The following is a 24,961-nucleotide window of genomic DNA, read 5'->3' on the forward strand; positions in this document are numbered from 1 at the left end:
AAAGCCTGAGCATAGGTGTCTGTGAGTAAAGCAGCATAGTCAAATTATATGTGTCTGCACTTACTGCTCAATATGCATCTGGGAAGTCTATACTTGTGGCCAGGGCGAGTCATCCGACGTCGTATGTTTCCTCATGGAGCTTCCTTTCCATTTACTGTAAGCCACACGGATGAGCGTCGTGCCGGCTTAAGTGGGAAATTGCAACCATCTTGGAGCGATAAAATGCTTCTATGATTGGTCCATGGAGGAACCAATCAGGGATAAGAAAACGATGTGGTGTAGCGGCATTAAACCAAAGCTGCCAGCGCTGGAGCCAGGAAGGGAAATGTTCCCTTTCTGGTCCGCTGCAAATACGCTTACGAATTCGCACCTGTTTTCATTTGAAGTGTAAGAAAGGGAAGAGGTCCCTTTCTGGTCTGTGTAGAGCGCGATTTGTCAACATAGCTCACAGGGAAGTGCAGACATACGGGGAGGCCTGATCTTAGTCAGGAACGCTTCTCAACCGTGGCGTTGTGCCGCACGTGTGTTCATTTAAAGAGTAGGAAAGGGGAGAGGTCCCTTTCTGGTTCGCGTGGAGAGGGTTTTGACAAAATAGCTTACGGGGATGTGCAGACTTGTGGGTAGGCTTGAACTTAATCGGGAATGCTTCTCACCCGTAGCGTTGTGTCAGGAGTCGCTGATCACTACGTGGGGTTATCTATGATGCTATCAAGGCCCTATACTGAATGAATAAGAAAAGTATACATGGGGCTCATGCAGATGACTAACGGCAAGTGGGCTATTAAAAAGGCACTTCGGATTGTAGTCCAGAAAAAAAGACGTATGACAACGTGCACATGGTGGCGGAGGATGGATGCTATGTGTTCATAGGAGGTAGCCCTTGTGGATCTTCATGTAGGAAATAGTGACAAAAAGGGGCACTTCAGTAAGCAGCCTTTGGCATATGTATATGTTATATAGGTCTCAGAGGGTAGCGTGGCGCCAATCCTCTATCGTGTTTAATCCTTCTTTAATGGTGCCACATTTTTCTATCCAAAATAACTCCCGCTTTGATAAGATATATTCTTTGTCTCCTCCCCTTAGTCCCAAGGAGATTTGTTCCACTATTTGCCATTTTATGTCATCACATTTATGTTGTAGTGTTTCGTAGTGTTCTAATAGTGGGGCACCTATTGTTTTGCATTTAATCCTGCTTTTATGTTGCAGGATTCTGCATTTAACTTTCTGCATAGTTTGTCCAATGTACAGCAATCCGTAGGGGCACCAAATTGCATAGATAACGTTGTGTGTGTTACAGTTGGTGAATTTAGGTAGGGTGAATGTATAGTTTTTATGACAGAATTCTGTGGTGTTAAAAGTCATCTTACATGCCGCACTATTGCTGCATTTGTAGTGGCCCACTACGGCTGGTAAATCCCATAGTGTGTTAACCTTTCTTTTGGGCGTCCATGGTAGTAGTGCGCAAGTGAGGGTGTCTTTAAGGTTTCTACCTTTTTTTAAGGAAAAAGCGGGGCTTCCTGTGTGTGGATGTGTTCCTTAATGAGTGGCCAATGTTGTCAAACTATTTTCTTGATGTCGTTACTGGCCAGGCTGTATGTGGTAACACATGCTAGTCTGTTGCATTCTTGTTTCATTTGTTTAGGTTCTAAAAGAGCTTCTCTGTGGTTGTACCACGCACGTTTCCTTGCTCTATTCACAAGTCGTTTAGGGTAGCCTCTTTTGACTAATCTCTTGATTAAGATGTCAGATTCTCTGAAGTAGTCTAATCTCCTTGTGCAGTTTCTCAGAATACGGAGGAATTGCCCGAAAGGAAGGTTATCTCTCAGGCCCCTCGGGTGGAGGCTGGAGTAGTGTAGCAGTGGGTTTCTCTCCGTAGGTTTGCAATATAGTGTCACAAAGAGTTTATCTCTTTCTACCCAGATTTTGAGAACTAGAAAGGGGATGTTTTCTCTATTGGACTCAGTGGTAAATTGGATATCTTTTGATTTACCATTCAGCCATGTGTGGAAATCTGGGATTTGGATTGTAGAACCACGCCAAATAAGCAATACATCGTCGATGTATCTTGACCATTTTCGTATATGGCGTAGGAAAGGGTTTGCTTGGTTGAAGATGTTTTGGGTCTCATATTCTGCCATATAGAGGTTAACCAAGTTTGGTGCAAAGGCAGCTCCCATGGCCACTCCTTTGGTCTGGTAGTAAAACTTACTATTATGGGGATGCGAGGGTCTTTTTTGTTGAGGAATTGGTGTTCCTTTTTAGTAACAAAGCCTTGGTCTAACCCCATTGTGGTGAGTTCCAATATTTGTTATCTCAGCATTTTGGTGGGATCTGAAACGGTGTCCCTGTAACAATTTTTGTCGCTAGTCGTCTAAGTATTTCTTGTTGGTAATCATTTATATCTTGTAATACTATCCCACCGCCTATACCTGCTGCCTTAATTAGTAGGTCTTGTTTATCTTTTAGGTGTTTTAGGGCTGTGTTTTCTTCGTAGGTGAGGTTGAATTTAACATAGCTCCGCTTAGTGCTTAAAGATTCAATATCTTTTAAAGCAACTTTCTCAAAAGTTAATATTTCAACCGGTATGGAGGTTGAAGGTGGAATAAATGTCGAAGGTGGTCTGAGGCCTGTAGTGCTCTGAGAACCCTGAATGGGATTGCATTTAAAGAAATTACTTAGGCGAATGAGTCTGAAAAAATCTTTGTAAAGCCTGGTTAGCGGCAATAAATATGCTGCTAACCACCATAGCATCATTCGCTGAGGGACTACCACCCAAACATGACTCCTGTCTTATCAAAGACATGAGTCTTGCCCACCACCCCAATAGCCAGCCCAGGGGACAGGCGTCTCCTGGGCAAGGCCATAACACCCAGTGCCAGACAGGAGGCCCCATGAAAGGTACTCCCACTGGCACAGAAAAAAAGAGAAAAATACTTACCTGTACTTCCCCAGGATGGGGTCTCCCATCCTATAGTGTCCCTCTGGTGTGGGTGGGGGTGTTGCTGGGGCTTGGGGTGAGCATCTGTGGGCCCATTTGTAGGAGGCTGGCCTGGCTTATAGTGGGTACCTTGTGGTACTTACACCTTGTGACAGGTCCAGTTATCCCTTATTAGTAGATCAGTAGTGTTCTAGCAGCTTAGGGTGATAGAGGTAGCTATAGCAGAGCAGCTTAGGCTGAACTAGGAGACATGCAAAGCTCCTACTATACCACTTATATCACTTAGCACTATATCATAAGAAACACAATACTTAATTTTAGTGACAATATGCCAAAAGTATCTCAGAGGATATACTCCCTTAGGAGGTAAGTAATATACACAAAATATACACACAAACCAAAATTAGGAAAGTAATCAGGTAGAAAAGTAGTGCAGACACTGTAGAACACAATAGAATGCAATAGGAGACAATAGGCCTAGGGTCAACACAAACCATCACTGGGAGTGTAAGAAAACACTAAGGGTTTCCAAGATACCCCATCCCAAGACCTTGAAAAATAGGTGTAAAGTTACCCTACTACCCCAGAAAGACAGTAAAGTCAAGATAGGGGATTCTGCAAAGACAACAACTGACTGCAAAGCACTGAACATGGATTCCTGGACCTGAGGACCTGCAAAGGAAGGGGACCAAGTCCAAGAGTCACGCAAGTGTCCAGGGGGTGCAGGAGCCCACTACACCCCGGATGAAGGCGCAAAAGGGCTGTCTCCAGGTGGAAGAAGCCAAAGATTCTGCAACAACGGAAGGTGCCAGGAACTTCTCCTTTGGTAAGAAGATGTCCCACGGCGTGCTGAAGGATGCAGAGTTGTTTTATGCAGAAAGACCACAAACAAGCCTTGCTAGCTGCAAGAGTCTGTTTGAGGAATTCAGGTGCTGCCAGGGCCCAGGACGGACCAGAAGGTTGCCCCTTGGAGGAGGAGGCGGAGGAGGTGCTCAGCAACACAGAGAGCCCACGCAGAAGCAGGCAGCACCTGCAGAAGCACCTGCACAGGCGTTCAGAAGATCTGAGCACTGCGGTCATCTCAGCACAACAAAAGAGGGTCCCACGAAGTCGGAGTCCAACTCAGCAAGTTTGGCAATGCAGGACGGAGTGCTGGGGACCTGGGCTATGCTGTGCACAAAGGAATTCGTTCACGCAGTACACAGGATTACTGTCTGGCGTGGGGAGGCAAGGACTTACCTCCACCAACTTTGGACAGAAGGGCCACTGGACTGTCGGGGACACATGGATCCAGCTCCTGTGTTCCAGGGACCACGCTCGTCAAGATGAGAGGGGACCCAGAGGACTGGTGATGCAGAAGTTTGTTGCCTGCGTTGGCAGGGGGAAGATTCCGTCGACCCACGGGAAATTTCTTCTTGGCTTCCAGTGCAGGGTGAAGGCAGACAGCCCTCGGAGAAAGCACTACAAGGAAACAGTCGAGAAAGCCAGCAGGATGAGGCACTACAATGTTTCTGGTAGTCTTCTTGCTACTTTGTTGCGGGTTTGCAGGCGTCCTGGAGCAGTCAGCGGTCGATCCTTGGCAGAAGTCAAAGAGAGAAGTTATCTGATGAGAAACCCACAGGAGAGACCCTGAATAGCCCTCAGAGAAGGATTGGCTACAGAGAGAGGTAAGCATCTATCAGGAGTGGTCTCTGACATCACCTGCTGGCACTGGCCACTCAGAGGTCTCCATTGTGCCCTCACACCTCTGCATCCAAGATGGCAGAGGTCTTGGACACACTGGAAGAGCTCTGGTCAACTCTCCAGGGAAGTGCTGGTCAGGGGAGTGGTCACTTCCCTTTCCTTTGTCCAGTTTCGCGCCAGAGCAGGGCTGGGGGGATCTCTGAACTGGTGTAGACTGGCTTGTGCAAGGAGGGCTCCATCTGTGCCCTTCAAAGCATTTCCAGAGGCCAGGAGAGGCTACTCCTCTCAGGCCCTTAACACCTATTTCCAAAGGGAGAGGGTGTAACACCCTCTCTCAGAGGAAATCCTTTGTGCTGCCTTCCTGGGACTGGGCTGCCCAGGCCCCTGGGGGCAGAAACCTGTCTGAGGGTTGACAGCAGCGGTAGCTGCAGAGAAAACCCCAGAGAGTTAGTTTGGCAGTACCCGGACTCTATGCTGGAGCCACAGAGATGCATGGAATTGTCACCCCAACACCAGAATGGTCCTAGACATGTTACATGGCATGTTCAGAGTTACCATTGTGACGGTACATATAGGTATTGACCTATATGTAGTTCACGCGTGTAATGGTGTCCCCGCACTCACAAAGTCCGGGTAAATTGCCCTGAACAATGTGGGGGCACCTTGACTAGTGCCAGGGTGCCTCACTCTAAGTAACTTTGCACCTAACCTTCACTAAGTGAGGGCTAGACATATAAGTGATTTCTAAGTTACTTAAGTGCAGTGTAAAATGGCTGTGAAATAACGTGGATGTTATTTCACTCAGGCTGCAGTGGAAGTCCTGTGTAAGAATTGTCTGAGCTCCCTATGTGTGGCAAAATAAATGATGCAGCCCATAGGGATCTCCTGGAACCCCACAACACAGTAGGATTGAAATAGTAACGAGGAGAGTGAAACACAAGAATAAGGCTATCAAAGTGCAACTAAATTATGTTCTCTCTAAGTTATATTTTGAGCACAGCCTATGAAGCTCTAAGCCTGCCTTTCAGGTTCCCCCGGGAGGACATCAACCCTCGTACCTGAGCAAAGGCCTGTAATCTGCATCAGCATCTGCAACAGGGCAGTCAGCATCTAGTTGTGGGTTCCTGGTCAGAATCTCCCTCTTACGTGTACCAGGACTAGAAAGTGTTTTTATAACTAACACGCTGATGTTCTAAGAAACGTCCCTATGTAAGAATGTGTACTTTCTACGAACCCTAGAGACTAAACTTCTACCACGTCTTGCGGCAATGTACCAGACTGTATCCTTGACTGAAGCACAGAGAGAGCAAGAATGTATTGTTTGAGAACACAGTGCTAAAGTAAGCTAAACAGTGTGATAGAATGAAATAAAACAAGACCGTGAAACTGGTTATTGTAAAATAACAGTGCGAGGTTAAATAAAATGCATCTAGGGCAAAGTGCACAGAGGCCTAATACATTAAGCAAACGCGCATAAAGCTATATTAAAAATGGCTACACTATACCCTCCCCTTGTTGGTAGAAAGTGGTTTAAGTCTAAACTAAAAAATGCCCTAGGCTAAAATATAATAAAAATCCTAACAAATTTCAACAAGTCAAGAGGACATCAAAGAATATTAATCCTAAATTTAAAAAATGAGCATGCGGCAAAATGCCGAATTCAAATCATAATGTTAATTTAAAATAAATCCAATTCAAACATTGGTCATGGAAAGCAGGAGAGTATCCACTTCAGCAGATGACAAAACCGTAAAATCTACACCAAAGACTACCAAGGAGCAGGTGTGTTCCAAAGCCCCAGTGTCAACCAAGGCGGCATCCTGTGTCGAGCCTGTAAACGAGTCAATATCAACTTCCTCCAGGAAGGGTATCTCGTAAGTAGCCTCGCGAAGCAAACGCAGCCGCAGCACGCATGTCTGGTAATGAGCCCTCATCGGGAACATCAACAGATCAGCATCAACCACTGGGGGACGTTGCTGTGCGAGACAGATGTCTAGTGCATGTTCAAAAGAGCACCAACGGCACCGAAACACGGGCTGCACACAATCCAAAACCGGTCGGAATGACAGAGACCAGTCACACTCCAAATATTCCAGGAGTGTTGCTCCAAAGTGCTGCATCATACGTTTACGACACAGCTGCGCTGATGGGAGCGCCCTCATTTGTCCTTGTCGCGGCGGGACAGCCATTGCGAAAAAACAACAGCAATAGTAAAATGCCGGCTAATAAAGCCAAAGTTATCGGAAATCCCCCAAAAATGCTTCCGAAAATTGAATGAATAGCCGAAGGTATTAAACCAAATATGGAAGAGAAGGTGTGAACGAAACCAACACCAACAGCTTTGAAAAAATCTGCCAATCCAGCTGTGCTGGACGAATTAAATATACGTCCCACGAGTTCACCAAAGTGGCTCGGAAAGTTGGTATTTAACAGGGACTGTATTTCCGCCAATGACCTTGCCACCTGAAGCGCATAGGTCTCGTGTGCAGATGTAAGGGCTACATGCTTCTGAAACAATAAAGCCTTTAGTCTACTTAACTTGTCGAAATTCACCTTGGAAGTAGCAATGTGAGGCCAAATATCCGCCACCTCCCTTAATTTAGTGGGGGGAAACAACACACTCCCGCAGCAAGTAACGACCTTAGTGACTGAACAACGTAAACTATTCCGGCCCACATGCCTCAACAGTCTTCACTATTGAGGAGGACGTAGCTGCTGTTTGAAAGCACCTGGAATGTGCGTTTAATCAAGGGGACTGGAACTCCCTTCAGATAGCAAGCCAAGTTCGCAACCGAGGCATTACACGCCCCATGCAAGGACAGCTGCTTACAAATCATCGAATGGCTGGCTGAAGTCTCGCATTCACTACCGCTTAGAAAGACCTCTTTCATGCCAATTACGCATTTGTACAAGAAAGGAAGCTCCCACACCTCATGGGTGCAACTATCTCCCAACTTTTCATGTCTGCCTACCGGAACATGTTTCAAACAAGAAGTGAATTGTAACGTAGAAATAGGCAGATTAATAACCCTGTGTATTAACCACTCTGCAGAGGGGATCTCGGCCACGGTAAAAGGCAATCTTTCTAACTTTTCAATATTGAGCATGACATAAGTCGCCTCCTTCTTAGCCATTAGTTGTTGTTGCGTTAAATTAAAGGAAAAAATATTTCCCTGGCACTGACATGCTGCCACGGAACCCGACCCGCCTTCAGCATCTGAAGAGTGCCAACCCAACTGCATAATGGACCTGGTCTGACTTTGTCCATGATAGAAAGAAGACATATCAGATCGTATAATGTCTATAGCAGAAGAAACAATGTTGTTAATTGTATATATCCGGTCGGACAAGGTGTGAATTCCAATACCCACAACAGCTAATGCCTTTTTCAAATTTTCTCTTGTTGGGAAAATATCCATATTTCATTGTATACCTCATACAAGAAACGTTTCCTATGTGACGTCTTCGGGCCTGACAAAAAATCTTGTAAATCAGTGTTATTAGACAGGAGAGTGAGAAGTGTCTTAACTGGCGAGGATGATTTTAACCATTGCTGGCACAATTTTCCCAAACTATATGTAGCAATTATTTCAGCATGTTCTGGTGATATATAGCGAGAGTCTGACCTACTTGTCCGGAATCCCCCCGAGGAGGTGACAAAACGTTGATGACACCCGTTAGTGTCTATTGGCCACAATAACCACCCGCCTGGACGTGTCAATGAAGTGTTAAATGTGCCATTCTGGACCCATTCAGTAAGCTCACTAAAAGTGGCATTTATGTATTTCTGCCAATTATTAATTTTTGCAGGGGCAGGTATACTAGGCATATTCAATACTCTGATTGTGGCTAAGCCTAAACAGCTAGTCTGTTGTACTGTTTCATTTAAAAAGATCATTTGAACGGGAATGAGACATGCTCTAAACAATGTTTCTTTACCCTTGGTTTGCCAATTTTTTGTTCCCCAAACACTTTTTCAAATCAACATTTTTCGACCAATATTCATAACCTTCAATTGACAATCGGGAAACAAAGGAATCCGAATATATGAATTTTGTGTTGGTCAACAACATTTGTTTATCTTTAGTCGGGGTTAACCTAAAATAATATGACTTAGCATTCTTTTGATGATGCCCAGAAAAATATGTAAATTTATCCAAATAAGTTTTGGAACTCCCATGCTGGGGAGTCGGGCAATGTTCCCATTGCGTATAGTCAAATATCGTTTTTAGACTACTTGCTTTGTGGATGAAGTGGTGCCCATAATAATTTTAGCAAAACATGTCACCATAATTCTCTTTAAACTGGTAAACATCTTCATTTTCATAGACAGTATAATATTGTAATTCTGTCATCATTGAATCAACAGTCTTCACATCCCAATCATCAGATACAATGCCTGGTATTACTATATCATTCATAGATAACTTTAGTACATATAGTATTTGAATTATTTCAGTGGGACCGTATATATCAAACATTACTTTATCCCACACAATCCCATCCGGAATCGGCACTGCAGAAATGTTCACAAAGAACAAGTCTCTTTGAACCCTATGTGATGAAGAATGTGGTTTCAGCACCTCCTCCACTTGTTCAACCGCTGATCTCTCAGGAAGAAAATGACCATGTATCAACAGAAAAAAGGTAATGACAAACCCAACCCAAAGAAAAAATGCTACCATAGTCAATAAAAGCCACAGATAGTTCCATGGAAAAACAAAATACGTATCTTTAAGCCAACATATTAGCTTACGTGGACCTGACAGATCAGGAGTCGAAGAGGCAAACGAGTCCGATAGACCATCGTTGTTGTCGGCAAAGTAACCAGAGCCAGTTCGTGCAAAAGGCGTCGCTGTATTCAATGGAGGAGTTTGTGTTTCTCGCGGTGGTACACTGTAGATAGCACCTGTCAGAGTCACCAGATCCTCGGGGTCTGTGCACGTTCCCAACACTTCCACCACAAGACAGCTCCAATACTCTGATTAGATTTATCACAGAGTCTAAGAGAGTCCAAGTGGGGAAAAGGGGATTAGGACGGGAACAGCTGGGAAGGAGACCTGTAGGAAGCAAAAGGTTAAAACACAACATCAAAATTACATCTCATGAAATCAGTACCATGCTACAACTCTAAGCTTCGTCTTTTCCGAATAAACATGAACAACCCTAGAATAGTCCTAAAACTGACTAGGCTTTAGATGACCGAATACCTGAGGAGGAAAGAGGAAAAGTTAAATTGGACTTTCAGATTCAAGTACTTTCTTTAGCATGAGAATCAGGAAACACTCTGAGCAATTTCTAAACAACCATATGAAACTCCTTTTAAGAATACATATCAGGAACACACAGCATTACATCTAGAACTCTGATATTGTTGTGTTCATCTCAGAAAAAGCATTGGAAAGTGAATTGCGCACATTGCAGATTTTTATATGAGTATTAAACACCGTAAAGGATTATGCACCATGAAATCACACAACGTAGATTCAAGGAATAAATCACGCGACGTGTCAACTTGAAATGCTACCAAGAAAATGTCTTAGAATGGTAGCGCACAGTAATTTACATTATTTATACACGAGGAAAGAATTGCGCGTTTTGCCGATTCAAATACCACCATACAAATGGCAAGAAATGGTAGCGCACAATGAACAACATGAAAAGCACTCAGGAAAACAATTGCGCGTCTTGTCGATTCAAATACCACCATGCAAATGCCAAGAAATGGTAGCGCAGAATGAATAACATGAAAAAACACTCAAGTAAAGAATCCCGCGTGTTGCTGATTCGAATGCCACCATGTAAATGCCAGAAAATGGTAGCGCACAATGAACAGCATGAATTACACACGAGAAGTGAGCCACCATGTAAATGTCAAGAAAAGGTAGCGCGCAATGAACAACAAAATTAAATGCTCATGAAACGAGTTGCACGTCTTGCCAACTCGTAAAACATCATGTAAATGTCAAGAAATATCAGCGCGCAATGAACAACAATGTAATAACGAAGTCAAATCTTTATGGAATAAATTGCGCGTCCTCCCTATTTGCAAACCACCATACAAATGTCAAAAAATGGCAGCGCACAAGTAATCTGTTATTCATTTAAGAATTAAAATCAAGAATATGAAAATTCTCAATTACGGTGTTGGAAAATGTCCAAACACCGTCTTACCGCCTGGAAACAGTGATCACCAATGAGAGATGAGTGCAGAAGACTGGAAAATCCAAATAGGCCGCCGGGACAGGAGCTCAGGAAGAAGCTGCTGCTCTGCACCGGGGCCTCTGAATAGTGAGGACTGGAAGTTGGGCTGACTCTTTTTTATAGAGTCTTGGCCCAGCCTAGAACCACGCCCAGGCATGTTGCAGGGAAAGTCTCTAGAAGGCCCTGGAAAGGGACCCCACCCTAACACACTCTGAATGTCTGCAGCAATACATTGCAAATGTACAGTATTTATAAGCACCTTAAAAATAATTCTTTTGGATGGAATTCTGCAATGCAAAAGGTTAAACAATAACATATCATCACAATGCATAAATTACATTATCTTGCGAGTGTTGGTTTTTTGCATTCTAGATGCCCGTAGAGCGTGCACTGTCCTGGTGTTGACAGTACTCCCCTCTCCCAGGCGCGCTCTAGGGCCTGGTTTATCTGGATTCAGACGATGAAAGCGTCTCACAAGTACTGGACCATGAACATCAGATGCGGAAACCCATGAATTACTTTCAGGGCCATAACCTTTCCATGAGATTAAGTACCATAGGTTACGCCCTCTCAGTTTAGAGTCCAACACTTTCTTGACTTCATATTCTTCTTCCCCCTGTACTAGAACAGGAGCTGGATGAGGGCGGACCTTTTGGACTGCCTTTTTTAAGAGGGAAGTATGGAACACTGGATGAATCCGTAATGATTTTGGCAATTGTAGTTTATAGGTCACAGGATTGATTTGCTGAAGAATAGTGTAAGGACCTATAAATTTGGGGTTGAACATGTGCTTCTTCTTGAAGTCTATATGTTTTGTGGAAAGCTACACTTTGTCACCAGGATGATACTGCGGTCCCTCACAATGTTTCTTGTCATAATGCTTTTTGTATTTTTGTTTGGCTTTTTCTAAATGTTGTTGAATCGATTTCTGAGTTTGATGCAAATGTTGAATGATTTCTGACACAGCTGGAGTGAGAGAACTTTCTTGAGGAATTGTGATGGGCAAGGTGTCAGGATGATAGCCAAACAAACCAAAGAAGGGTGTAACGCCAGTAGAAGTGTGGAAGGAGTTGTTGTAGGCTAATTCAGCTAACCAGAGCATTGATGTTCATGAATTAAGTGCTTATTCAGCGTAAGCATGTAGGTATTGCTTCAAAGTCTGATTTAGTCTCTCCGTTTGACCATCTGTTTGAGGATGGTGGCTAGTAGATAGGGTAGATGTCACTTGGAGTGTTTTACACCACGTCTTCCAGAAGTTGGAGGCAAATTGCGATCCCCGATCGGAGAGGATCACTTTTGGCAGGCCATGATAACGAACCACTCTATTCAGTAAGATAGTTGCCAGTTCACTAGAGGTGGGTAATTTCATACAGACAATGAAATGTCCATATTTCGTGAGACTATCTACTACCACCAGAATTATTGAATGCTGTTGAATCACTGGCAGACCTGTAATAAAGTCTAAAGAGATGTGTTCCCACGGACGACTTGGGGTTGGGAGTGGGTGTAGCAACCCTTTCGGTTTTGAATGACTTGTTTTAGTGCGAGCACAGACTTCGCAGTTGTTTACCATTGTTTTTACATCCTTTGTTATGGTAGGCCACCAAAAATAGCGTTGGATTAATTCAAGAGTTTTAGGAGTACCAGGGTGACCTGCTGTAGGTATAACATGCAACCAATGAAACACTATCTTGCGAAGTTTGGTAGTGGGCACGAACAAACGAGCATCGTGCAAGGGTAATCCTTGCTTGATTGATCTTTTTGGATCTGCTTTGGCCCACGCCTGTCATTTTTCAACAGTGAATGAATTGCGGATGTCTTCAAAGAAATCTTCTGTTTTTATGATACATGGGACCTTGTCAGGAGCAATGATAGCTCTGGAGGTTTGAACTGCAGGCAATGTGGTAGACTCTTGGCGGGACAAGGCGTCAGCTTTGCGATTATCTTTACCAGGCCGGAAGGTTACCACAAAATCAAACTCGGCAAAAAACAGCATCCAGCGTAATTGCTGAGGAGTCAAAAGTCTGGCAGAACTCATGAATTGAAGATTGCGATGATCAGTATATACTGTGACAGTATATTTAGCTCCCAACAAATGATGTCTCCATTCTTTAAAGGCGTCACGAATCGCCAGAAGCTCTTTTTCAGCAATGACATAGTTCTGTTCGGCTTCGTTCAACTTCCGAGACATGTAAGCTACAGGATGAAGCTGACCAGTGTCTTTGTTTCGTTGTGACAAGACTGCTCCTATCGCCACATCTGAAGCATCAGCTTCCACTATGAAAGGTCGATCCGCATCTGGATGAGTCAAGACTGGGGCAGTGGAGAAAGCTTCTTTCAAAGTTGAAAAGGCTTGGTCTGCTTCTGGGGACCATACAAATTTTTCTTTCTTTCTTAATAACTTAGTAATTGGAGCCACTGTCTGGGAGAAATGATTGATGAACCTCCGATAAAAATTTGCAAAGCCCAGGAAACATTGTACATCACGAACAGTCTTTGGGATGGGCCATTCAGATACGGCTTTTACTTTCCTTTCTGCCATCACCATACCTTGAGGGGTAAGGATAACCCCTAAAAACTCAACTGTGGTAACATGAAACTCACACTTGGTTAGCTTGCAATATAAATGGTGTTTACGAAGGGCTGCCAACATTTTCTTGACATGTTGAACATGTTCATTCTCATTGTCTGAGTAGATCAAAATGTCATCAATGTAAACTATGGCAAAGATATCGAGGTACTCTCTAAGAACTTCATTTAAGAAAAACTGAAATGCTGCTGGAGCATTGCACAGACCAAAAGGCATGACGGTGTATTCAAAAAGGCCATATCTTGTTTTGAATGCCGTTTTCCATTTGCCACCCTCTCTCATTCTGACCAAATGGTAAGCACCTCGAAGATCACGCTTCGTGTAGATTTTTGCTTTCTTTACTTGTTCCAGTAAGACCGGAATTAGAGGCAAAGGATATTTGTTCTAGAGGGTGTTTTTATTCAAGCCCCTATAGTCGATACACGTTCGAAGCTCTCCGTTCGCTTTTGGAACAAAAAACAAAGGAGAAGCTGTGGGAGACTTAGAGGGGCGGATGAAACCATTCTCTAAGAATTGATCCTTGTATTTTCGTAAATGTTGATTTTCATGTTCTGAAAGGGCATACACACGACAGTTGGGAAGTATCCCCCTGGGACTAGATCAATTTGACAGTCATAAGATCTATGAGGAGGTAAGTTCTCTGCTTCCTTCTCATCAAATACATCTTCATAAGACGAATACTGTTTGGGCAACTGAACTTCTTTCTCTGCGGCGGTAGCTATGTAAGAATGGCGAACTCCCGATTCTTGAGTCCTTTGGAGACAATGTTCTTTACATAGCACTGATGAGAACACGATCTTTCGTTCTGCCCAATTAATCTCTGGATTGTGATGAGTTAACCATGGCCAGCCAAAGATGATCCCATACTGGGGAGCATGGATCACGTCAAGGATGAGTTCCTCTTTATGTTTCTTTCTTTGATTTTTACCTTCACAAATTATTGTCAAGGGGGCAGTCTGAAGAGTTATCGGACCTCCAGTCAAGTGTTTTCCATCAACTGCCTGGATGGTTTCTGGGTCTTCTTTTCAATACATGGGATCCCCCATGCACGAACCAATTGGGCGTCAACAAAGTTTCCGGTAGCCCCAGAGTCGACTAGAGCCTTCTTGAAATAGGTCTTTTTCTTGATCTGAACTCTTATTCCCAATTTTAGATGTTTGGATTGTGAAGGATCCACGGTGACACCCAAGAGCAACCCTTCTCTGCAACTTGGGTGCTTTAGATTTTCCGACCCGACTGATGCATTGGTTGCAACTTTGTGAACTGGGCCTCGCTTGCTCTTTGTTTTGATTGGACAATCTTTGGCGAAATGACCTTTCCGCCCACAATAGAGACATTGCCCATTTTTTCGGCGTAGGTCCTTTTCATCTTTGGTCAAAGGTCTCCTGATGGTTCCAATTTCCATCAGTTCCGGCGTTCTTTCTCTCGGAGTTCTTGGGTCTTTGTTATCATGAGCATGCCAAGAATGTTTTTCAGTCTTTTTACGCGTTCCTTTTCGTTCATTTAAACGATGATCAAGCCTCAAGACAAGGTTTATTAAATCTTGACAGTTTGCAGGTTGTGGGTCGATTTGCGCTAAGATGTCTCTTAGCTCCTCTTTGAGTCCCTTGTAAAACAAGGCCGCTTGTTTTTCTTCAGGCCAGGATGTCTCAGCGACCAGCCGATTAAAATTGGCTAAATATGACACTAAGTCCTGATTCCCTTGGCGTAAGTCTAATAATTCACAATCTGCTGACTGTGTTACAGTTCTACGATCGAAAACTCTCTCAAATTCATGAACAAATTTTTTCCAGTTGTACAACAGGGGACTATTTTTATGCACAAGAGGAATAGCCCATGTAGCTGCATCTTCAGACAGATATGACAACAAGAAAGCTACTTTAGACTGAGCATCGGGGAAAGTATGTGGTCTGCAAGTGAAGTGAAGTTCCACTTGAACCAGAAAAGATTGCGCTTTCAAGGGATCACCTGCGAAGCGTTCTGGGGGAGCTAAAGGAATGGCTGAAGGAACATTGAGGGAAATGTTAGTCGGATTACCTCCAGAAGTTTGAGAAGAAGTACCTGGCCACACCTGTGGGACTTTGTTCTTTCTTCTCAACCTTATTCTGTAACTGACTCACCCTCTCAGCTAGACTATTTGTCAAATCCTTTGATGATACCACTTCTGACTGGAGCTGGGTGATAGCCTTGACTAGCTCGTCCAGTGTGGCCATGCTGAGAACATACACAAACCAGGAGGATAATAATTTGTGGGCTCACTATTCTGTCAGAGTCACCAGATCCTCGGGGTCTGTGCACGTTCCTAACACTTCCACCACAAGACAGCTCCAATACTCTGATTAGATTTATCACAGAGTCTAAGAGAGTCCAAGTGGGGAAAAGGGGATTAGGACGGGAACAGCTGGGAAGGAGACCTGTAGAAAGCAAAAGGTTAAAACACAACATCAAAATTACATCTCATGAAATCAGTACCATGCTACAACTCTAAGCTTCGTCTTTTCCGAATAAACAGGAACAACCCTAGAATAGTCCTAAAACTGACTAGGCTTTAGATGACCGAATACCTGAGGAGGAAAGAGGAAAAGTTAAATAGGACTTTCAGATTCAAGTACTTTCGTTAGCATGAGAATCAGGAAACACTCTGAGCAATTTCTAAACAACCATATGAAACTCCTTTTAAGAATACATATCAGGAACACACAGCATTACATCTAGAACTCTGATATTGTTTTGTTCATCTCAGAAAAAACATTGGAAAGTGAATTGCGCACATTGCAGATTTTTATATGAGTATTAAACACCGTAAAGGATTATGCACCATGAAATCACACAATGTAGATTCAAGGAATAAATCACGCGACGTGTCAACTTGAAATGCTACCAAGAAAATGTCTTAGAATGGTAGCGCACAGTAATTTACATTATTTATACACGAGGAAAGAATTGCGCGTCTTGCCGATTCAAATGCCACCATACAAATGCCAAGAAATGGTAGCGCACAATGAACAACATGAAAAGCACTCAGGAAAAAAAATTGCGCGTCTTGTCGATTCAAATGCCACCATGCAAATGCCAAGAAATGGTAGCGCAGAATGAATAACATGAAAAAACACTCAAGGAAAGAATCGCGCGTGTTGCTGATTCGAATGCCACCATGTAAATGCCAGAAAATGGTAGCGCACAATGAACAGCATGAATTACACACGAGAAGTGAGCCACCATGTAAATGTCAAGAAAAGGTAGCGCGCAATGAACAACAAAATTAAATGCTCATGAAACGAGTTGCACGTCTTGCCAACTCGTAAAACATCATGTAAATGTCAAGAAATATCAGCGCGCAATGAACAACAATATAATAACGAAGTCAAATCTTTATGGAATAAATTGCGCGTCCTCCCTATTTGCAAACCACCATACAAATGTCAAAAAATGGCAGCGCACAAGTAATCTGTTATTCATTTAAGAATTAAAATCAAGAATATGAAAATTCTCAATTACGGTGTTGGAAAATGTCCAAACACCGTCTTACCGCCTGGAAACAGTGATCACCAATGAGAGATGAGTGCAGAAGACTGGAAAATCCAAATAGGCCGCCGGGACAGGAGCTCAGGAAGAAGCTGCTGCTCTGCACCGGGACCTCTGAATGTTGGGCTGACTCTTTTTTATAGAGTCTTGGCCCAGCCTAGAACCACGCCCAGGCATGTTGCAGGGAAAGTCTCTAGAAGGCCCTGGAAAGGGACCACACCCTAACACACTCTGAATGTCTGCAGCAATACATTGCAAATGTACAGTATTTATAAGCACCTTAAAAATGAATCTTTTGGATGGAATTCTGCAATGCAAAAGGTTAAACAATAACATATCATCACAATGCATAAATTACATTATCTTGCGAGTGTTGGTTTTTTGCATTCTAGATGCCCGTAGAACGCGCACTGTCCTGGTGTTGACAGCACCATCCATCACGTCAGTGGTCATAGTGACTTGATCAAATGTTTCTAAGTTGGTCGTTGTCAGTGGAACTAATGCAAGATCATCATCCACCCTCCCCAAGCTCGGAGAGGCAACAGTGTTGGTATAGATAACTTGAAGCGGAACGTCGTCCCCAGTAGTGAGAGGGATTCGGGAACTACTAGACGTTCCTCTTGGTCTGCTGTGTAGAATCGGCCACATGTTGTAACTTGACATTGTCAATAGAAACAAAGTGATTTTCTTTGGCAACGGTGGTAGAATAACAGTTCTCGTTCCGTGTATCCCCAACACAGGGACTGGTGCACGATAAGAAGGGCCAAATTCTTTTTTCACTGCAACCTTTTCACGCACAAGATCCCCAACCCTGGGAATCCAGCCGGTAGGTGTTACTGGTGTATCCTTAATTCCTGTGGAGGTGGCACTTTTAGAAGAGTTATCTTCACGGAACTGCTGTAATTCCTGTAAAACAGTGACACGATCATTTATGTCAAAAGGTGTTTCCGCCGCCTCCATACCAGGACCATCATGATCCGGAACAAACATTTGTGATCCGATCAGGCACTCATATGAAGTACGACCCCCCAGGGACCTTCTTGGCAGGTTATTTAGTGCTCTCTGGACTCCATACGGGTGGCTTAGCCAACTACGACCCGTACCTAAGACTCTGGCTGTTAAGGAGTGCTTTAAATCGCGGTTTAATCGCTCCACGACAGAATTTCCCTCGGGATGAAATGGAGACGAGTACTGGAGCTGGACCCCTAACGAAGCCATGGTGTCCCTGAATGCCCTTGAGGCAAAAGCAGGGCCCTGGTCCGAATGGAACGCTGCAACTGCATATGTACCGACAAAGACTCGCAAATCTTTAATAACAGTCCGAGCATCAGCCGAGCGTTGTGGCCACACCCACACAAATCAGGAGCAAGAATCAACAGCGACTAGGATATATTTATATGCACTATCCGGTGTTAGTGGACCACAATGATCCAGGTACACACATTGTAATGGTCTATTAGATATTAAGAGGGGTGTCTGCGGCGGGCGCTTAGCTGTTGAAACTTTAATTTGTTGGCAGATGTCACAACAAAGGACACTCTGCTTGGACTCTTTATAGAGACCAGGCCACCAATAGCGGGCCTGTAATAGCGAAATTGTAGCTGCCACGCCAGCATGAGCAGATGCCACTCCCTCATGTGCTGCTTTAATCAATTGTGTTCTTATATCTTTATTGGGGATGTCGTTTACGCCTACGCCTGGAATCTTAACTTCAGCATTCAGCATACCTCCCATAAAGTATTGGTATTTATTAGGAAATCCCTTAGGATAAGGCGTGCCATCAACCGTAGCTTTTATGGCAGCCATAATGTCTGTGTCTGGTTTGGAACTCTAACAAGCTACTGCAGCTACAGTGGCAACTGCCACTGCCGACTTTGCGGCTTCATCAGCCAAAGTATTTCCAGCAACGTGTATTCCAATGCGCTGGTGTCCAAGTGTATGCACAACATGGACTTTGGGTAGTGTCTCTTTAAGATTTGCTACCTTCCCCCACAGTAGTCTGTGTTTTATGGTGTTGCCTTTCGAAGCTTTGAACCCATTCAAGCACCAGTAATGTAGGTATTCATTAAAAGACTGGACGCAATAATACGAATCACAAACAATCAGCGTGAACCACGTCGGATCCGTATGTTCCAGTGCCATCAGCAGAGCTTTTAGCTCAGTCAATTGTGCTGTACAATCCCCTAAGGTCTGCATATAGGTATGTTGGGGGCAGAATTTCTCCCCCTCAATATAGCCGCTCGCTACCGCACATGCAGCAGAATATTGGTGTTTTGTTCCAATCGCCGGTTGCGCAGAGCCATCGGTGTACATGACTACTTGATATTGATCAATAGGCAATGTGTCACCGGAAACTGGATATTCAACTTCATATTGCAGAAATTCCTGAGTTTTTTACTTTGGGTCAAAGATGTAGTCTACATCAGTGGCTGTTAAAGACGTAGCCCATTGTTTCCATCGCGGGTGAAGTGCTTTTACATTCGGAACGCTAGCTTTTGTAACAGCCTCGAGGGCTGGAATAGGAGATACGACAATAATGCGTTTCCCCTGGGCAAGAGGTCTTTCTTTAATAACAGCCATTTGTACAGCAGTGAGAATTTTCTCAGTGGGTGCAAATCGTTGTTCAGCAGCAGAATACAAGTGCGACTTGTATCCTATCGGGACTGTCTCACCATCATTAAATGTGACATAAGTAATCCCAATGGCCCCAGCTATTACCCTGATCACCAAATGCGTCTCATTGTCCCGTGTGTGTAAATGTTTCGCTGCTAGCAGATCTGCCTGTAACTCCCGAAGAGAATGTGTATGTTCAATTGTCCAGAATTTGCTTGAAAAATCAGGACGTATCAATTCATATGAAGGTTTTATGCGTGTAGCATAATCAGGAATGTATGTTCTGCCAAAATTTAGAAAGCCCAACATCGATTGGAGTTTTTTAAATGTATTTGGTGGTTGCAATTGTGCACATTTTCCTAATAATTGTGGCGCTAGGCTCTTACCTTCATTCAACAGCTCATATCCCAGGAATATGACGCTGAGGAAGGCTATTTTTGATTTTTTTAAGTTAAATTTGTAGCCGATTTCGGCAAACCCCACAACAATGCAGGCTACCAGTCTTAAATGTTGTAGCAACTCGTCATCCGTGAGATATATATCATCCACATATGACAACGCTTCAGGGTCTAACTCGTGTAGAATAGCCGTCACTTGAGCCGCAAACAGTCCTGGGCTGTTCTTGTACCCTTGAGGCAAACAACAGAATATTTTCTGGGAGCCTAGTGCGCTAAAGCTCGTTAAATCTCGGCTTTCAGGAGCTTCATTCTGGCAGAAGAATCCATTCGAGATATCCAAAGTTATTTATATTTTTTCCGCACAATGTTATTCATTAGTGCAGCGCTATGCGAGTTCTGTATAGCATATGTACGGGTATGTCCGTTCAAATGTCTGTAGTCTAAGACTATTCTATACGAATGGTCCAGTTTAGCTATAGGAAATAAGGGATTATTCATCGGTGAGACACAGGGTTCAATTACCTCCTGGTATTCCAATTGTGTAAGTATTTCCCTCACTGGTGCCCTTGCTTTATGTTTAATTGGATACTGCTGTTGTGGCTGAGGATCACCTTTAATAGGAATTCCATGATATGGAGAATCCCTATCCCACCCTACGGGATTTCTATATAAGGCAGGTGCTTGTGCAAAAGCCCATTGAATCGAATAAGACTCTGCGAGTTCCCCTGGAACAAGTGGCGAGAAGGAAGGTTTAATAACCTCCTCCCCTACTGGGCACGTGCCGACAAAATCAGGTGGCCAATCTTGTTCAGCCAACAAGATGTCATATATCTTAACTACACGATCCCAAAAGATTGCGTGTATAGTGCGCTCAATGTCACCTTCCAATTGTAAAGTCACTGTATACACCCTATCGGGTTCGGAGACACGCATATCTGCTGTTTCTACTTGTATGAAGTCATCAGTTGCTTTCACCTCCAGATGCTCTAGAAGATTCCAGCCAACTATTGTGACCTCTGCCGCGCTGTCTAGCTGTGCTAGTGCCCATGTCTTGTTCTTCAAGAGAACCCTCTTCCTGTGTGGCATGTCTGACTGAAACTGCCGCCTCCTTTTTCTTTTTAAACTGTTGTTTTTGTTGTATCGGTTTCTCTTCCTTCTTGGCAGTAACCTCCGAAGAGCGTTGTGATTCCTGTCTCGGTTTCTCATACTCTGTTCTCCGCTCTGACTACCCACCTCTCTCATTTCTCTTTTCAGATGATTCCTGAAAGGAACGAGATTGGCTTGTATCAGTATATTGATATCTATCAGGCATTTTTATATTATCTCTATTCCTTAAATTATACCTATTCTGTGGGGTCTCCGTACGTGGAGATTCTCCCCTTTCTTTTTTGGTTGTTTGTTGCTTTTTCTCCCAGCGCTTCTTATTACCCTTAGGTTGCTGTTTAGCATTATCCTTATTAATCTTTCCCTGAAATTTAGGTTTTTGCGGTCTAGTCCCTAGGCTATCTCGACCGATACTGGAATATGTTTCCGCTATTATTTTAGGCAGTTCCCGCTCCTGATCTTGTTGCGGGACGTCACGAAGACGCATGCGCACTGCAAGTGCAACTGCTTCCCCTTTAAGATTGCTTAGTTTTATCGAAGAAACCGTGGCAAAATTTCCCATTAGTTGCATTCCTAAACCTAAGGCCGGGCCAGCCCCATATTCATCCTGAATCTGTTTAAGCACTTCCGGTAGGTTTGCTAATGTCGGTGTACCGTGTGCGTTGTATATAGCGCGGCAAATACCGTGCCCCATGTATTACAATGTTCCACTGTAGGAAGCATCCCAAAAGGTAAACACATAGTTAGTATTCTATGTTTGTCCTGAGGTCCCGTATGGGGAAACACTGCCTCCAGCGTGTTAATTTTCTGCGCCAGCCAAAATGGAGTCTGCTCTCGTTTTGCTGGTACTTTACCCATAATAGAGTGTACAGTCACAAGATTTATACCTGGTGTTACAGCATGTGGTTGTGCTGGAGCAGCACGCGCTGGGTTTGTATTTAGTGTCTGCATCACAAATTGTTCTAATCGTCTATATATTGCTATAACTTCAGTATATAAGCATCGAACCTCAGCCACTGCCATATTAGCAGCTGCAGGATGTGGTGTATAAGTGGCCAATAAAGGCCAGATAGGACCATCATTGCTTAGTGGACCTAACCTTACTGGTAATATTGTATGGGGTAGGGCGCCATCAAGCCAATTATTATGTTCTTGATAAGATAGAGGTATCTCTAAGTATGCATACGCCCTGTATTGTCCAGGCGCATTCGCTACTGTGTGTGTCTGGAATGTATTTGTGTTCCCATCAACTGCTGGAAGTGTGACCTAAGAGTAAAAAAGTTCTGTTCTATAGGCTGCATGGGCGTCCACCACAAATGTGACTGGACCACCCTGGGCCGTGAGGCCGTTTGCTAGCATATTAAGGGCTATTTCACCATCATAAAAACGGACCTGAGTTCAGAGAAGGCACACCAAGATGAGTTTTTTTATCCTTTTAAGGTTCAAGCTTGAACAACCACCCGCTGTAAATAGGGTTACCTATACGGCGGTGGTGGAAATCCTCAGTGCCACGGATGTCTCCGCTTAAAGGAACTGAGGAATCATTATATTATATGAGACCGAGACCGGCAGACCCGAAAATTAGAGCCTGGCTTCACGTTGGGCACCATGTCGCGTAGGCTCTCATTATCCAAATGAGACTACTGGATTTTTGGGGGGCAATATAGTTTGCAGTGTGGGGGACTAAGTCTGACCCACGGTGAAGGACCCTTGTCACCCCAAACCCGTTTTTTGCTCCGGCTAACTAGCAGTGCCTCATCTCTCCCGAAGGGAAGAGACAATTGGGCAGCCGAGGGCATGACATCTTAGTACTTCTCAGGGAAGTCGTGGTCACTCAGGTCACAACCGGTTCTCTCATACACAATGCGGTCTCATATCTAAATGACAAAGGCAGTTTGAGTTGTAAAGATTGGTTTAATAAAACGACTGCATTTTAGATAACAAAGCATGAGCTGCTATAACCAGAACTACACAACACAGTAGGATTGAAATAGTAACAAGGAGAGTGAAACACAAGACTAAGGCTATCATAGTGCAACAACTAAATTATGTTCTCTCTAAGTTATATTTCGAGCACAGCCTATGAAGCTCTAAGCCTGCCTTTCAGGTTCCCCCGGGAGGACATCAACCCTAATACCTGAGCAAAGGCCTGTAATCTGCATCAGCATCTGCAACAGGGCAGTCAGCATCTAGTTGTGGGTTCCTGGTCGGAATCTCCCTCTTACGTGTACCAGGACTAGAAAGTGTTTTTATAACTAACACACCGATGTTCTAAGAAACGTCCCTACGTAAGAATGTGTACTTTCTACGAACCCTAGAGACTAAACTTCTACCACGTCTATCGGCAATGTACCAGACTGTATCCTTGACTGAAGCACAGAGCGAGCAAGAATGTATTGTTTGAGAACACAGTGCTAAAGTAAGCTAAACAGTGTGATAGAATGAAATAAAACAAGACCGTGAAACTGGTTATTGTAAAATAACAGTGCGAGGTTAAATAAAATGCATCTAGGGCAAAGTGCACAGAGGCCTAATACATTAAGCAAACGTGCACAAAGCTAAATTAAAAATGGCTACACTACAGGTTTAACAACAGTTTGAGACTGCTGTCACCAAGGGGCACTTTTACCCTTAGTAGATCTAATAGAGTAGTATGCGCTGCCCCCGGGAAAGTTTCTGACGTATCGTGCACTGTTGCACTCCTTCAGAGATTTATGGCCAATCACTGACCAGGAACCGAAAACGCATATTCGCGTATTCTCACATGGATACCAGAGACCTGTTTGGTGGGACTGTATCCTAGGCCTAGACAGAAGAAAGTGGGCAACAGGTTTGTGGACCTGGCCATGATACTAGCCAAGCGATGCATAGCAAAACAATGGACATCAGGGCGGGGTCCGACAGTGCCAAGCTGGAACCATGAAGTGACAAAGTGGGCTAGGGCTGAGGAACAGCACTAGTTCAGGATGACAAAAGGGATGGCCACTGCCAGTGCCTTGGTCAGACATCCTGGGATCCTGGGAACAGCAGGTGGAAGATACCGGGACTGAAATGAGTTCTGTTGCCTCTCACACTTAAGATACTGAGGGGCATATTTAAGACCCCCTAGCACCACCGGAGTATCACTTTTCGTGATGCTCTGGTGGTGCTAAGCATTCGTCCATATTTACAAGAAGGTGTAACGCCACTTTTTTGTGGCATTAGGCCTCCTTGTATAGATGGGCCTCTCAGACACAGTTTTCTGTGTCAGAGTTGTGTGCAATGGGTGTTGCAATGGGTGTTCCACTGCAGCACCAATTCCTTTTGATGCTGCCTCAAATTTATGAATTTCCCTAAACCTGAGGCAGTGCCAAAACCAAATGCCACGTGCGGGATGGCATTAGCCTGGCAAAACAAGGAGGAATGCTTTTCCTCCTCGTGTTTTGCTTTTTCTATGTGTGCTGAATTCTGCAGCACACATAGAAGAAGCAAAATGCCATGGATGATTGTTTACGTGCAGGAAGGGATTCATGCAAATAAAAAAAAGATACACAAAAAAAATCTTATACAAACAGTTACTCATCTGGTGTGCTACACACGGCCCATCCCCAATCGTCATGGGGAGATGGCAGAAGCTAACACAACTTGGCTATGTGACAGGTAGCAATATGCCCAGGACTCACCCCCTTGTGGCTGCTGTGCTCCCCTCAAATGCCCATCAATGTTTGAGTATGGCGCAGCCAGAATGCCGGCGAATAGGGGAGGTTATGGTCCAACGTGTACTCCACACACGTTGAGAGGAGAGCCCCAGCTCTTCCTCTGTGGTCTTCTGGGCCAAGCAACTAAGGTCCTCCCACCTCTTGCAACAGTGCGTGTTTCCATCAGCTGTGTACCCCTAGGATCCACACCTTCTGAGCAATAGCTCTC

The sequence above is a fragment of the Pleurodeles waltl genome, chromosome 8 (assembly GCF_031143425.1).
Source record: "Pleurodeles waltl isolate 20211129_DDA chromosome 8, aPleWal1.hap1.20221129, whole genome shotgun sequence".
Classification (NCBI taxonomy): domain Eukaryota; kingdom Metazoa; phylum Chordata; class Amphibia; order Caudata; family Salamandridae; genus Pleurodeles; species Pleurodeles waltl.